This window comes from Sminthopsis crassicaudata, chromosome 1 (assembly GCF_048593235.1).
Source record: "Sminthopsis crassicaudata isolate SCR6 chromosome 1, ASM4859323v1, whole genome shotgun sequence".
Lineage (NCBI taxonomy): Eukaryota > Metazoa > Chordata > Mammalia > Dasyuromorphia > Dasyuridae > Sminthopsis > Sminthopsis crassicaudata.
In genome coordinates this window covers 655,274,140-655,289,723 of record NC_133617.1, presented here as the reverse complement: position 1 = coordinate 655,289,723, position 15,584 = coordinate 655,274,140, and the positions used below count along the sequence as shown (strand labels likewise).

General features: G+C 33.7%; 1 protein-coding gene across 5 annotated transcripts in view; it reads right to left on the bottom strand.

Moving 5' to 3' along the window:
• LOC141551390 (E3 ubiquitin-protein ligase Topors-like) overlaps nucleotides 1–15,584 on the bottom strand; it is a 342,185-nt gene that overhangs the window by 299,883 nt on the left and 26,718 nt on the right. For 2 of the 5 annotated variants that reach the window (XM_074282994.1, XM_074282996.1), the window contains exon 3: nucleotides 12,984–13,122. The exons of the other annotated variants lie outside the window; for them this stretch is intronic. The gene's annotated coding sequence lies outside the window, so the exon portion shown is untranslated. The remainder of the gene's footprint in view (nucleotides 1–12,983; nucleotides 13,123–15,584) is intronic. 5 annotated transcript variants of the gene reach the window in all.

The window sequence follows — 15,584 nt, the reverse complement described above, 5'->3', positions numbered from 1 at the left end:
TCCCTCCCTTCCTTCCTTAGAATTATTCCATAGAAGTTTTCCGTGAATCTATAGAAAATGAATTTATATCTCATTTTTATTTCATCTATAAAAGGCATTCATCTAATCCATCTACACAATAGTTTGCTGAACATTAAGCATTAAAAAAGTAAAATAATGAGCTGATTCAAGACAATTTCTATCTGAACGCTATTAAGTACCAGATGAGAAGAAATAGAAAGAAGAGTAATGAGAAGGCTAAGAAGGAAGAGGAGAAGAGGGAGAAGAAAAGGAACTGGAAAAGAATGAGGAGAAAGAAAATAATGAGGAGAAAGAAAAGTAGGAGGAAAGCTGATTTTCATAAAAAGCATTAAATTTTAAAATTTCTTTATACATATCTCCTCTGTAGTTTTGAGGAGTTTGATTTCAAGGACCACCAAAGATTCAATCTAGGCTTTGTACTTGTCACTTATTTTCTTAGTCTTACATTTATATTACAGCCTTATCATTACATTGCTTAGCCTTTTGGGCAAATCTTGTTCATTTACAAAAAAAGATTCAATAACCAAAAATTTTAATTTTACATAGGAATCCAAAGTAATACCTATTATGTAAAGTTACAACTGAATTTATCCCAAACAAGCAAAGTCTTTTCCAACTCTAAAATGACCCAGTCCCTCCTGCAACAATGTCCTATAGAAACAGAAACTTGTTGCTTGTTTAGTTCTCTGAACCATTTGAAAACTTTTAGTGCAAACAACACTGTCATAAGCTTAGAGACCATCTATGAATTACTTCTCTGTTCTCCTTTAAATGTTGCTGTAGCCATTGATATACATGATACAATAAAACCTTTCATAAAGAGATTTAAGAATCAAAGGGAGCAGAATGGAACCATTTCCTGTATTTTTTTAAACCAATATTTCGCTTTGATCCCTAGGAAGGTTTCAGAGGGATCTGGCCAACCTGGAGTGATTTACAAATCATTCCCTAGCTGTTTTCCACAGGAAGTGTAAACCACACTTTTAAATTTAGTTTTTTTGGAAGTGTATCAAGGAAGCAGATGCAGGTTGTTTACAAGATTTTCACTGTAAAAGCAGGACACAAAGGGATTTTTCGGAATGCTCCTAAAGTCCAGTTAATGCTAATATTGCTATTAATCAAACAAAATATTATAAATAGCCAGATACATCTAGGGCATAGATACATTGAATGTTTTGAGGTCTCCTCTGTCCTGTCCTGAGGTGGGGGAGGTGGGGAGGAAATTGTTATATTTTCTTAAGAGTAGAACATTATAAATCTATTAAAAGAAAAATAGGTGAAAATTATTATTTACAGACCCATTATAGAAAGTGGATACTTTCAACAGATATGTACAGAATATCTATTGTATGCATAACCCAGAGTTAAGGTGGAGAAGAAAGAAAATAAAGCCACTTCCATGGATCTCACTGTCTAGTAACACCATGAAGCAGAAAAAGATCCAGATAAGAACTTGGGAAAGGATGGTTCATAGCTCAACTTTGAAAGTTATTATAGATATGCTACCTAACCACTTTCTGTGTCTGTTTCTTCCTTTATATATAAGAAGTTGAATAAGAGAGTTCCCTGATCCAGTGATTAGTTTGCAAGGAATAAGTGTTTGTTTAGGACTTTCAATCATTTCTTCCTTGTGTTGTGTGTGGACAATCTCCTGAGAACTCCTGAAAAATGGTTTTTATTGTTATTGGATATCCCGGGGCTAAATTGATTGACCCTGATTCTTCAGTGATTATCTTTAGAGGTCAAAGATGTTTTTTTTTTTTTTTTTTTGCAGAGTTTATAAATGGGGTTTAAAATACCTGATTTTCACATTCCTGACCCCACCTCACCCCTGCTGGTTCCTTCATTTCCTTCTGGAAAAAGCCCCCCAAAAGTCAAGAGGTACATGTATATATGTATATATGAATATGTATCTTAGGGTGGTGGAGTACAATCCTTTTCTCAAAATGATTAATACACTCAAAAACTATTAATGGTTGCCCCAGGTACCAGTTCCAGCTCCCCTTCCAACAAATGCTGCAAGTATTGCCCTCCTCCCATCTCATGTAGAAAGGGAGTAATCCCTAAAGAGAGTCCAGAAGATAATCCCCTCGATTTGCCAACAGCATTCCACAATCACTGCCCTCCTCAAAGGCAAGAGTATGCCAGGAAGTAGCACCTTGGGTACAGTGCCAGGCATTACTCCTTCCCCACTACCAGACATTGCTTACCTGGCACTGCCCCACAGACAATCCTTCCAACATCTCTCACTTCACTGACAATATATCAACTTCTACACTTTTGATGAGGTTTAGGCTTTGGGGTTATCTTTGGTCAGGAAACCAAAATATGATGAGGTCTAGATTTAGGGTTGTCAGGGAACCAAATTATGAGATTAGAATTCCTGGTGGTCAGGGAGTTAAATGATGAGGTCTAGTAGCAGGTTCAGGGTTCAGGGAACCTAATGGAGAGGTTTGGCTCTCCTAGACCCCTTTGGGATTTGGCACATGGGTAGGGAGTTTTGGAGAACCCCTTTCTGATGGCACAGAGATTCTTTGTAAAGGAATTTATGAACCCAAAAACATAGATTGATAAAAGAGGTTTATTATTGGCATTGGGAAGTCAGCCTTTGCTATGTAAGAATAGAAAGGCTGAATTACTTAATGGAATAGTCCTGACAGAGAAATAAAGTTCAGAAAAATCCCGACAGAGAGGCATAAAATCTCGTTAGGGAAATAGGTGAGGGAAATAAAGAGCTGAAAGAGAATATTATTCCAGTGGGCAGAGGTTTCCTTGGTGTAGCATGGCATAGAATAGCATGGCATGGCATGGCATGTTAGGACCTCTGAAAATAAATGAGTTTAAAACTGCCGTTTTTTATAAGGAAATGTTTGACTACATGCCAAGGCCTGCTCCCCTCCTGATGAGGCTGGTGGGTGAAGTTGTTATTAAATAGAAAATCTTCAATAGAATAGGGTATCAATAGAATTGGTATCTCCAGCTCCAACCTTAACCAGCCCCACCCAGACTACAGAATGAAGCTGCTTGTCTTCAGGTGGGGTCTTTACAGTGGTAGGGTTCAAGGAGATTTTCTCCTTCAAGGAGCTTCAAGTGCTTTACCTCATGGTTCATTCCCAGTCAGAGAAAAAGAGAAAGAGTTTTGGAGCTCCCCTAATCACAATGACGATCATTCCCTATACTCCCTTGGAGCACTTCCAAGCACCATCCTGCAAATGGGCAGGCACTAATAGGCAAAGACTCATTTTTGGCTTTTCTTTGTATAACTGGTATTAGTGCTGTACTTGGCACATAGTAAACACTTGATAAGTGCTTTTTAATTTGATTGATTGATTAAAACGCATCTTAAAGGCTTAACGGTGAATGCTATAGCAATTGCTTTCTTTTTTTTTTTTTTTTGAAACTCCCCATGTCAATCAATCAATAAACATTGACTGTTTTCCTTAACTATGATTAAGAACTGAAAGTTCTTACTAAATAAAGGAAAATATCTTCAAATATTCCATTCAGTTGATAGTACCTAGTACTGTCACCTGTAATAAAGGATTAAATTCTTAATTAAGATAGCAAAACAAATAACCTTTAAGTTAGAAAGACAAGCATACTGTAATTTTGAAAAGAGGTAGCAGATCCTTTTTATCTTAAGATATATTTGATTAGAGGCAGCTAGGTGGCACAATGGATAGAGTATCAGCCCTGATCTCAGGAGGATTTTGAAGAAATAGGACTAGAGAAATAGCAAATAATCAAGAAATATGCTGAATTGAATATGAAGTATTTGTCTCTTTGAAGTACCCTTGGAATGCTTAGTATTTAGTCATTCATAGTATTATAGACTCTCAAGCTTGGTCTACCTATCTTCTCAGTTGTAAAGAATCTTAGTAGACATTTAGTCTACTAAGACATTTATTTAATGCATATCTTAACAGGAATCCATTCTACAATAATTAGGATAAATGGTTATCCAGCCTTCATTTAAATATTTATTATTTATTGGATATGTATATATCCAAAAAAATATTTATTAAGAAACCAATTATATGCTAAGTATTGTGCTAAATGCTGGGAATACAAAAAGAAACAAATGATAATCCCTGATTTCAAGGATTTTATCTATTAGGGCAGATAACTTGCAAACAAACTAAAAAGAAAAAAGTAAGCTATATACTAGATAAACAAGAACTAATTAAAAGATAGAAAACACTGGAATTAAGAGGGGATAGAAAAGGCTTCCTGTAGAAGGTGAGATTTTAGTTGTCACAGCACAAGGAGATTAGTAGCCAGAAAGAGGGAGAGCATTTCAGTTTGGAGGCAATTCCACTGAGTCCTAAAGGATTCCTAAAGGAGCTCATTGCATTTTTAGATAGGAATATATGTAGGTAGCTAGGTGGCTCAGTGAATAGCATGCTGAGCCTGGAGTCAGGAAGATCTGAATTCAAATTTAGCCCCACTCACTAATTGTGTGACCCTAGAAAGTCATTTAATCTGTTTGCTTAATCCACTATCAAAGAAAATGCCAAGAAAATCATGTGGATTGTCACAAAACAGTTGGACACAATTGAACAACAATAACAATTTGTAAGATATTTCTTCTTACATTGAATTGAAATCTATTTCTTTAGGATTTCTGTCCCTTGTTTTTAATTTTCCCCTCTAGGGCCAACAAAAACAAGTTCAACCCTGTTTTCCATAATATAGCCTTTTGAATACTTGAAGAGAAGAATTAAATTACTTATTAATCTTCTCTTTTCCAGACTAACCTTTGTAAGTCTTTCAACTGATCATTGTATGGCATGAAATCATCTACTATGTGTGTTGCGCTGTGCCAAGCACTGGCAAGGATTAAAAACAAAACAAAACAAAACAAAACAAAACAAAAAAACAGTCTGGTCTTTCAAGGAGATTATATTATACTGATTTTGAGCCTCCAAACTAGGCTGGCACTTTTTTGGCTACCAGCTCATCTCTTTCATTTTAGAAATGAAAAATTGAGCCTTAAGGAGGTAATGTGATTTAACTCAGGTCACAAAAGTAGTAAATGATAGAGATAGAATCTGGACCTAAGAATCTGTCTGACTCCAGAGTCATTGAATACTTCCTGTTCTGGTCTTAGCAAAGTTCAATGGAATAATCAACTCCCTTATTATATCTAACTATTAATTATTTAATTATAATATTTATTTTCATGTATTGTTATATATTATATAAAATATAAGCATTATAATTAATAATTATATATTTTATACATAATATAAAATAATAAAAATAATTATAATTTAACTTTTTTAATGCAATCAATTATTATTGTTAGCAGCTTGGTCATACCAAACTTGCAAAATTCTAAAGCTCTCAAACATTTGTCAAATGGACTGCTGTTAGGATATGCCTTCCCCATTCTATATTTTTCCAGATGAATTTCTTTTTTTAATTCAGTGGTAGTATTCCTCATTTCTCTGTGTTGTACTAATTAAAATTGGCCCATCATTCTAGCTTGTCATGTTCTTTTCAATCCCAGTCCTAGTCTCTAGTATTTTAAGTATTCCTCCCACCTTCTTGTCACCTGAAACTTGATAAAGCATGTCATTTAGACCTTTATCCAAGTTCTTGATAAAAATGTTCAAACAAACTGGTCCAAATACAAATCCTCGGGGTATAGATCTTATAGTATCCATGTTTATCATGGTCATAACTATATATTTCCTTCTGGCATGAATGCATAATTTACTCATGAAACTTCATAGAGACATCATTATATTTGAAATCTTTTCAAAAGCATCATAATTTTTGTCATTCATTGTTAGTATATTGGTTCTCCCATTACAGCAAATAGGCATGGAGTACTCTTCTGGTTAGCCAAAGAAAACCTTGAATTGAATAAATAAATAAGCAAACAACAACAACAACAAAAATTGAGACGATTAGACAAAACACAAAAGGAAGAACACTCATTCATCATTGTTGTTTAAGTGGAGGGTGGAGAATCAGACTGAGAGTGTGTACCAATATTATACAAGGCATTTTCCATTCTTATCAAAGAATCACATAGTTGACAGGGAATCCAGCTTTCATCTAAAATCACCTCTTTCTTGACATATAAGGACATTGATGCTAAGAAAGATTAAATTGCTTGTTGAAAGTTACCTTAAATATTGGAAGTTGACTTTGAACTAAGGTGTTCTTGATTCCAGGTCACCAGAGCTAATAACCATCATCCATGACTATTCATTACCTCTCAACACTTCAAATTTTCCCAAAACTTCCCAAAACCTGTTAATTCTACCTTCTCAACATATATCTTAGTTATTCTCTTCTCCTGACACTACCATTGTAAAGGGCTAGAACTGAGCAAATGCACTTGGATAATGGAACACGTGAGACTAATTGCCAATTGTACAATTCTCTATTAACATGTTTGAAGGATGACCCTCCCCAACTATTTGGTGCTGGCTGGATCAGTGGGTGTGGACAAAGGAGGGGAAGTGACTTGAGTGGGTAGAGTAGGAGGAGAAAATTGAAGCATTCTCTTGGCGGTGGAGGGAGAGAAAGGAGATGTGAAGATTCCTAGATCTAATCTCCTGACTACTGGGCAAAAGACCAAAAATAAAGACTTTTGATTATCCTGACTCTGGCTGATTCTGGGAAGACAGGGTTCCAATATGCCATTACCCTAGTGCAGACCTTTATCAACTCACACATAGATTATTGCAATAGCCTTTTGGCTGATCACCCTTCCTCAAATCTCTGGACAACCCAAACCCTCCTCTACTCAACCATCAAATTGATCTTCCTTTAAAAAAGTTTTATTAATGTGTTTTATTTTAATATTACATTTACTGATTTTCCTACTCTGTCAGAGCTCTCCTATAATAAAGTAAACAATTAAGCAAAACAACTGTTTTGTGACCTCATCTAAAAATGCATGCAGCAATCTATATCTGTAGCACCCTCCAACCATTCTATTATTTTATTGGTTTAATTAACAAATATATGTTGCTGTTATTGAGTTAGACTCTATTGACTATTTTTATCTGCTATATATACCACTTGTTTATTTAGCTTGGAATGATTTCTATTAATCATGTCTAATTGCTTTTGCTTGGGAACCAAAAAGCCACTCAAATTTGTATAGCTGAATTTGTTCTTAAAGGCTTCATAACTCCTTTTATAAGTTTTCCTTATATGTAACTTCTCAAATGGAAATTAAGAGGGAGGGAAATTATATTCAAAGTGGCAAAGCATGTCATTTTATGATGGCCCTAATATCAAATGAGTACTTTATAATCTTTTTAGTCTTAGGATCTTAAATTTTAAAATTATTTAAAAATTTAAAAATTATTGAGGACTCAGAGAGAGGTTTTGGTTCTCAGGCCTATTTCTATCCATATTTACCATTTTAGATATTAAAATAGATAACATTTTTAAATATTTATTAATTCACTTAAAAGAATAATAATAAACCTATTACATGTTAACATAAAATATTTTATTAAAAGTGCCTGTTTTTTCAAAACAAAAAGTGAGAAGTATGACTTTTTTGCATATTTTTTCAAATCTCTTTAATGTCTGAATTAATAGAAGACAGCTGGATATTCATATCTGCTTCTGCATTCAATATGTTGCAAAGTGTTTCATCAGATATGAAAAAAACTAGCCTCAGATTTTTTTTTATATATATATATATATATATGTGTGTGTGTGTGTGTGTGTGTGAAGATATATATATACACACATATATATATATACAAATACATATATATGCATATGTATATGTATATGCATATATATGTACATACATATATATATATATGCACACTAATACTGATATATTATTTGGCTATTAAAATGTTCTTTCCCTATTGTGAAATTAATATTGACCTTGTAGAACACTTGAAAGGTTCTCAGAATGGTATAAGGTTATCTGCAGAGCATACTTTGAGAGCCACTATAGGACACAATGCTCATTTTGTACTTATTCAAGATCAAATAGGTCTTGCTTGACTAATAACAAAATGGCAACTCATATCATGGGAAGGATTCAAATATTTCTTATTTATCCACTTTGCAATGTTAACATCTGGGCTTGGTAGTTTTCTCTCTTAAATTATTCATTTTCAGGAGGGTAGGAAAAAGATCCAGGTGGCAGAATGAAATAGAAGTTGGATAATGGATATGTATTGTTTGTGTGATGACTTTGATGATTTAGATTTCTATTTCTAGCTTCCTAGAATATTTTTTCTTTATAGTTGGTCCATGGCTCTGAGATTCACTTTGTGTTAATTTAACTCTTGGGGCACTATACACAATTCATCTTTAGATTTGGGAATTTGTCTGTTCATGCAGATAAATAAACCACGTTTAATCCTGAACTGTAACTACCTGCTATATCAGCCTGTACATGTGTGTTGCATTCATGAATATATTAAAATGTATATACAGACATAAAATGTTTTAATTTGTTTTGGAATGGTGCTTATTAATATAACTAGGAAAAGAAAAAATACCAGAATACTTCAGCATTCTTATGACAACTAATGAGATTAATGTACAAAATAGTGTTGAATCCTTTCAGAAGATAGGCAAGATGACTACAAGATATAATTACTATGTGTCTGGGAGATATTCTCTTGTCATTGACTGTCAGTATTTTGAATTTCCAGCAAAGAATCAGGTTTTCTGAATCATTCCCAATTAAACTGAGATTTTTTTTTTCCTTTTCAAGGTAATGGAGAGAAGGAGGCTTGTTTGGTTTTTTTTTTGTGTACTTGGTATTGGTTTTTTATGTCTGGACAGATTAGATTTTAGACATTAAAATATAATAAGCATTATCAGAAAACTGCTCTTATATAAAGCGGCCCTTTCAAATTTAAGTGCAAGAGACATAGAACATGTGTGATCAGTACTAAGGAAGTCTCTGTCATCCTACTCATTTTCTGCTTTGCTGCCCCTAGAAAAGAAAAAAATCAGAAACTGAAGGCTTCTCCTCCCTTATGAGAAGAGGACTATATTCTACTTCTAGGCATTTTAGCAATTGAATGTTTTTCATGATTACTTAGCTTGGAAGACTTTCATATCATCAACCATCAATGAGTTTAAATTAGAACAGTGTTAGATAAGTTATTTTTCATCACTTATGGAAAATAAGATCTTTGAAGCCTTTTGAACCTTTCATAATGTTAAGTAACCTACTCGGGTCTAATTACAAATAATTAAAGGATCTTAGGTTATAAGGATAAGAATCATTTTGTCCATAGGTTTTGCAGATCATCACAAGCATCCCCTCCTTTTTTCCTACTATTTAAAATCTTAAGAGCAGTATCTCCCATCTGTAGCATACATAAAGTCTCACAGTCTTGTGAGAAAAAAGCTATTTTACTATTTCTATTTTACAGAGAGGTTCTGAGTACTAAAGTAACTTTCTCATGTCAACCAACCAATATTAGAATCAGGATTTCAATTCCAATCTCCTAATTCTTTCCACTAACTCATACTGCTTTCCTCAACACTGAAAGGCACTAAAAGGAACTTTAGTCATAGCAGGTGGTGAACAAATATTGGAACATCAATGCTTTATGGCATTGGTGAATGAGCCCCAGCATGATTGAGTAGGAAAGAAAGGACCTGTATAAAAATCCTGCCTCTGTTCCTCATTGATTATTTAACATTTGGCCAGGAGTTTAACCTTCATGGATTTCCATTTGCTCAGATATAAAATGAGACCATTACACTGGATTTGGCTCTAAATCTATGATCTTATGACTTGCTTTATTAAATCATAGAATAATAAAATTTTTAAAAAGGTAATGATTTTGAATCATTTCAACAAGTACCTACTGGGAACATCCCATGTCATTGACATTTTATGAGCTGTTAGATTAATTATACAGAATGACTTGTTATTATAAATGAATTGATTTGGCTAGACAGTGATCTACACTTCAATAAATCTACACATAATAACTACTTAATTTGTTGGTTTATTTATTTTCTTGATTTTATAACAATAACCCAATTCAATTAAATAAACATTTGAGAAGTGCCTACTGTGTGCCAGTCACTGTGCTAAATGCTGGGAATACAAAAAGAGATAACCTAGGTCTGAATAGCAATCTTAACTTCTATATCCTGGATTTTTATCCTGAAATCACAGTCTCAATTTTCATGTAAAAGCTGGAACTTTTTTTAATATTAATAAAAAAGACTGACTATTTTCATTCATTTGGGTATGGGTAAAGGAGTCTCTGACAAAGTGATGTCCAGATGTAAATATTCCCATTAAATTCAAAAAGATCAATAGTTCAAACTTCTGTTCTGGATACAAAGTATGAACCTATTTGATACCCTTTGGAAGAAAAATGTTAATTTCTAGGGCTAAACTATTAGGAACAATGGATCCACAGTTCTTTGGTGAGGTGTACTTAATCCTGGAGCAGATTTAGCCTACATCACAGGGATAAATGATAACCCAGTTGGGAACAACATTGCTTTCTCCTGTTTTCCATTATTTTTCATTAAAATAATCTGCACAAAATAACCACAGTGAAGACTTCAATGGAGGCCTATATAAATAGTTGGGATGCATTTTCACTAGGGCAAGGGCCATGGAAAGATGAATGGTACACAGATGATATACCAAAAAAAAAAAAAAAAAAAAAAAAAATGAGGTGTTAAAGGCTGACACTTCATTTCTCCAAATATAGAGGCCATATTGCAAGTGTTTATGGCATGTCTAAAGTATCTTGCAATACCCCAGCCAAATGCCCACAAGGCACATTCTTGTTCTCAGTCCTGTCTTTGTTCCTTAGAAGGCACTTTCCCCAAGCTAATTGAGGCTGAATTGCTGAAAACAAACATTCTCAACATTATCCTCATTCTGCATTTGTATCAACTTTCTCTGAAACCAAAATTACTGCTCTGTCTAGACCTGCACATTTATTGTTCTATTTTAAGAGGAGCCAAAAATCTGAACCAGACAGTTAGGGAAGAGTGGATTTTTTTTTTCTCTGTAAAATTCTCTTATTTTGGTGTGTGCCCTTTAAGATTTTATATCATTTCATGCTTTGAGTGGTGTGTCTTGTCTCTGACAGTTCCTGAGACAGAACACCACCAGGCTATTATTTCATATGGTAGAAATAGCCAAAATAGCATTTTCCATGTTGACAGAGCAGAGAAATATGACAAACATCAACCACAGAAAAGCACATCTGAAGGCTGAATACAGTCAGAAAAAGTCATGTTGCAATTAAACCAAGACTTGAGTCTATGCCTGTGTTTCCTCTTTTCTGTTATGAGAACATCCTGATTACATTTATGCACAAGGCTTTGCTTCACTTCTTAGAAAAGTGCTTCTGAGTGTGACTCAAAATCTTTAGATCATAATATTCTTTATTTTATCTTGTGTTTTCTTTTGACTTCCTGGGTTATTTGAATAAAGTATATTATCTCATTGTGACTCTACTTCAAAAATGAGCAATCTGGGACATTTACTGAAAATGATTAAAAACCAAATAAATGTGAAATACTTATAAGTAAGAATAAGAATAATAGAATAAGAATAATTTTTATCTTGATTTTTCCTACCCCATTGAAATCCTTTAAATTCCAGTTCAAATGAGATCTCCTGTGTGAAGCTTTCTATAATCCCTTCCATAGACAATAATGATCTTTCCTCTCTTGCATCTGTATATCTCTGTCTCTATTTCTATAGATAGCAGCTAAAGGAGCCTCCAATCATTTCCTTTAAGTTTAAAGCCATCAGACTTGGATTCAGTTCCAGGTTATACTAGTTTTAGGTGTGTGGCCTGAGGCTAATAACAGTGCATATAATATTTTGGAAAGTCTTAATATCATGAAGCCTATGGAATTTAGAAAACACCAAGAATTCACAGTAGCCCATTAACAACAGCTACAGAAGCAGCTAGATGTTAGAGTAGATAGAGCACTAGCCCTAAAGTCAGGAGGACCTGAGTTCAAATCTGATCTCAGACACTTAATACTTCCTGGCTGTGTGACCCTGGGCAAGTCATTTAACCCCAATTGTCTCAGGAGAAAAAAAAAATTAGCTACAGCTATAATTCTCCCACCTTTAAAATATGTTTCACCTTTCCCTCCAGAGGCCTATATAGTTCTCAAAACTCTTAGTACCCCTACTCTTGTGATATGTATTTCCCTTGGAAAGAAAGTAAAATTGAGCTAACTAAAAAAATGAAAGACAAAAAACAAAAAATCCCAAACCTTGACATTCCAACGTGCCCTGTTCTGAATTCAGATTCCTATATACAAGTTTCTAGCATTATTTTATCAAGCTAAAAGTTTGGATACCCCCTTGAATTAAATAAGTTTCTACTGCTCAGAAGGCATCCCATCTTTAACATTTGAATATTTCACAGAAGTCACAGAAAGCAGATTGCAGGTCTTTGCTCCTCTGTATTACAGTAGGTTCAGTTCCTTGCTTTTCCTGTCATTTCTGTTCCAGAGCAATGAAGACTGGAAACCAGGAGCTGCCCTGATGTGGTGATTTTGGTTTGTGTCTTATGTCCCTGTGAAAACTACAGGCAAGAACTGCTTGCCTCCATTTAAACACCATCTTCCCTAAGACCTAGCAACAATTTCTACATATAGTGTTATTTAACAATGAATGAAGTAGACAGGTGAAGCTTTCTCAAGAAGACCCTAAGTCAAGTGATCTTCAGAGATGAAAGATCAGGTTTTGTACCAAGGTTACAGGAAGTCACATGATCTCAAGGCCTAGAACTCTCTAAAAGTTAGACCCTCAGTCAGTGACAAGAAGTTACAGGAAGTGACTTGACCTCTAGGAAGCAGACAACATTGATGGTCATTGGTCAATGATGGTTACTTCCTTTTAGTCTATTCATGTTGCTCTTTAAAAATGCAATAAAGAACTTCAAAATATTATTTCATTTGCTCTTTAGAACAATTATAGGAAAAAAGGTATTACTATTACTCACATTTTACAGGTGGGAAAACTGAGGCACTATGGTTAAGTGACTTGCTCTAGATCACAAAACTATTAAATTCTTGAGGCAGGATTCAAACTCAGATATTCCAGTCTCCAAGTACTTTATCCAAGATACCACTTAACTGTTTCTATGAAAAAGAAGTTAATAATGTTTATTAAATGAAATTATTATGATGTTTTATAAAGTTCAGAGTTTTAAGGCAAATCTTCTACATTTCTTTAGTTTTTTCCAAATCACAATGAGTGAATGATATTGACTCTGTGTCAGCTGTGTAATTCTAGATATGTCATCTAAGCCTTCCTATATTTAAATTTCCTCATTTTTAGAATATGCGTAATACCTTTCCTACCTACATCTTGGAGGTTTTCTTTGGCTGAAAACCAATTGAGGTGGTACATGGAAAAGCACTTGCATTACTGTAAACATATATGGCTGAATCATTACACAACACACAGTCCACTCACTTGTGAACTTTAGATTTTTTTTAAAATTCAGTAATTGCTTTGACTTCTACATGTAGTATGATTCTCTAGTAGAGCAAGAGTTTAAAAAAGGAACACAATGTTATTTTATATAGCATTTCTTCCCTCATAATGTGAACAAGTATACATAAACATGCTACATACAGAATAAAATGGAAATAATAAAAAAAATGGAAGATACAAAAATTAAGTGGGAATGAGAAATACTTCCTATAAAAGATAAAATTTTAGCTGGGACTTAGAGGAAGTCAGAGAAGTTGGGAAGTAGAAGTGAAAAAGAAAAAAAAAAATCAGGGAACAAGAAACATGGTATCTTGATCAGGAATTAAAAAGACATCAATCTTAGAATCAGTTTAGCTAGTGAGTATGCAACAAGGTAACTGGTTAGAAGTCTAAAAAGGCACTAAACAGATGTCCAGTTGAAGCAATGTCAGAAATCAGAAAGGGAAAGAGATAAAAAGGCTGAAGAAAACTGAGGATCAGAAACCAGGAAACCATATAGTTTCTAGAATGAAAATCAATAATTAGGCATATTGGATCAAGGGGTCCATAAAAATTCAGAAAGCAAAGGCATATGAAAAAAAATAGAGATGAAATATAGCAACTAAGTAATATGAACTAAGCAACATCCTGTTCTATTGTGTTTTAACTAAAAAGGACTTTATGACATTTCCTGCTGGGGCAAAAAATTTCCCAGGATCACTTCAACTCATTCATCAGGTAGACAATAGATATAGATATAATGCATAACTCTAGAGTGTTGGGCCTGGAGTCAGAAGACCTGAATTCAATTCCAGTTTCTGACACTTACTTGCCAGGTGATCCTGGACAACTCATTTAACTCTATTTGTCTCAGTTTCCTCATCAGTGAAACTAGTTGAAGAAGGAAATGACAAACCACTCCATTTTCTTTGTCAAGAAAATCCCAAATGGGGTCACAAAGAGTCAGACACAAGTGAAATGAATAGAAAACAAAAATAAATTTTCTTTGAAAATTTCAAAATCCAAACCAATGCAGAACATATAGTATTCAATGTCAAATTATAAAGAACTTTTATTACAATTGTTCTCCAAATAAGGTAGAAATCTGAACATTTGCCATACTAGAATGAAATTATTTTAATATGGGTCAGATAAAATTAAAATCCAGAAGCATGCATGATTGTCCATTTACTTAACTATCATTATTTCATTGTGTGACATCATATAATGATAGCAGATAGAATTTGGCTGAGAAACTGAACTTTAATTAAGTACAGCCTATCTACAAGGTTATTTATGTATATGATAGACATTTAAAAATACCATTTTACTAATCTCTATACTTTCCAAACAAATCAGTATTTCATATGCAATAATTTTTCAGTCATGGTCAGTTGGAGAATAAATGGAGACATGGCCAAAGATTTTCAGAAGAATTCTATAATTTCATAAATTTTAGAGCTGGAAGAGGTCTGATCCCTCAGTTACAAATCATGTTCTTGCTTAAATAAGTGACTTGAGTTAGATCACACAGGTATTAATGTTATTTGTTCACTTGTAAATCATGAGTACTTACCTATTGATTATGATGTAAATTAAACTATTTAACCTGGCTTTCAAAGCCCTAAACAATCTGATAACATTCTACTTTTTCATTGCATTGTCATTCTCCCTATTTTCTGTATTCCAATCAAATCAGATCTCTTGGTTACCTTAATATACTATCTCTGTTTTTTGTTTATTTGTTTATTTGTTTATGCTATTTCCCTATGCATGAAATGTCCTATCTTTCTCCTTTTATTGGCTTAATTCTTAACCATCTGTTAAAGATAAATTCAGATATGAACTATCAATAATAGCCTTTATCCCAAAATGTATCTGGCATTTTGTTTGTTATTTCTCAAATATACTCACTGTGTACTATTGTGTATTTTACTTGATCATATTCAAGTCTTGGTTCCCCATCTCCAAAATCTAGGCTCTATTAAATGAGGACAATCCCTTATCCAAATACTATATCTCTTCATATGATCTATCAATTTATCGTACATAGTTATTGTTCAATAAATATTTGTGGAATTAATTAAATAGAAAGGTCTAGGTTTCATCTAACCAATCCCCCTTC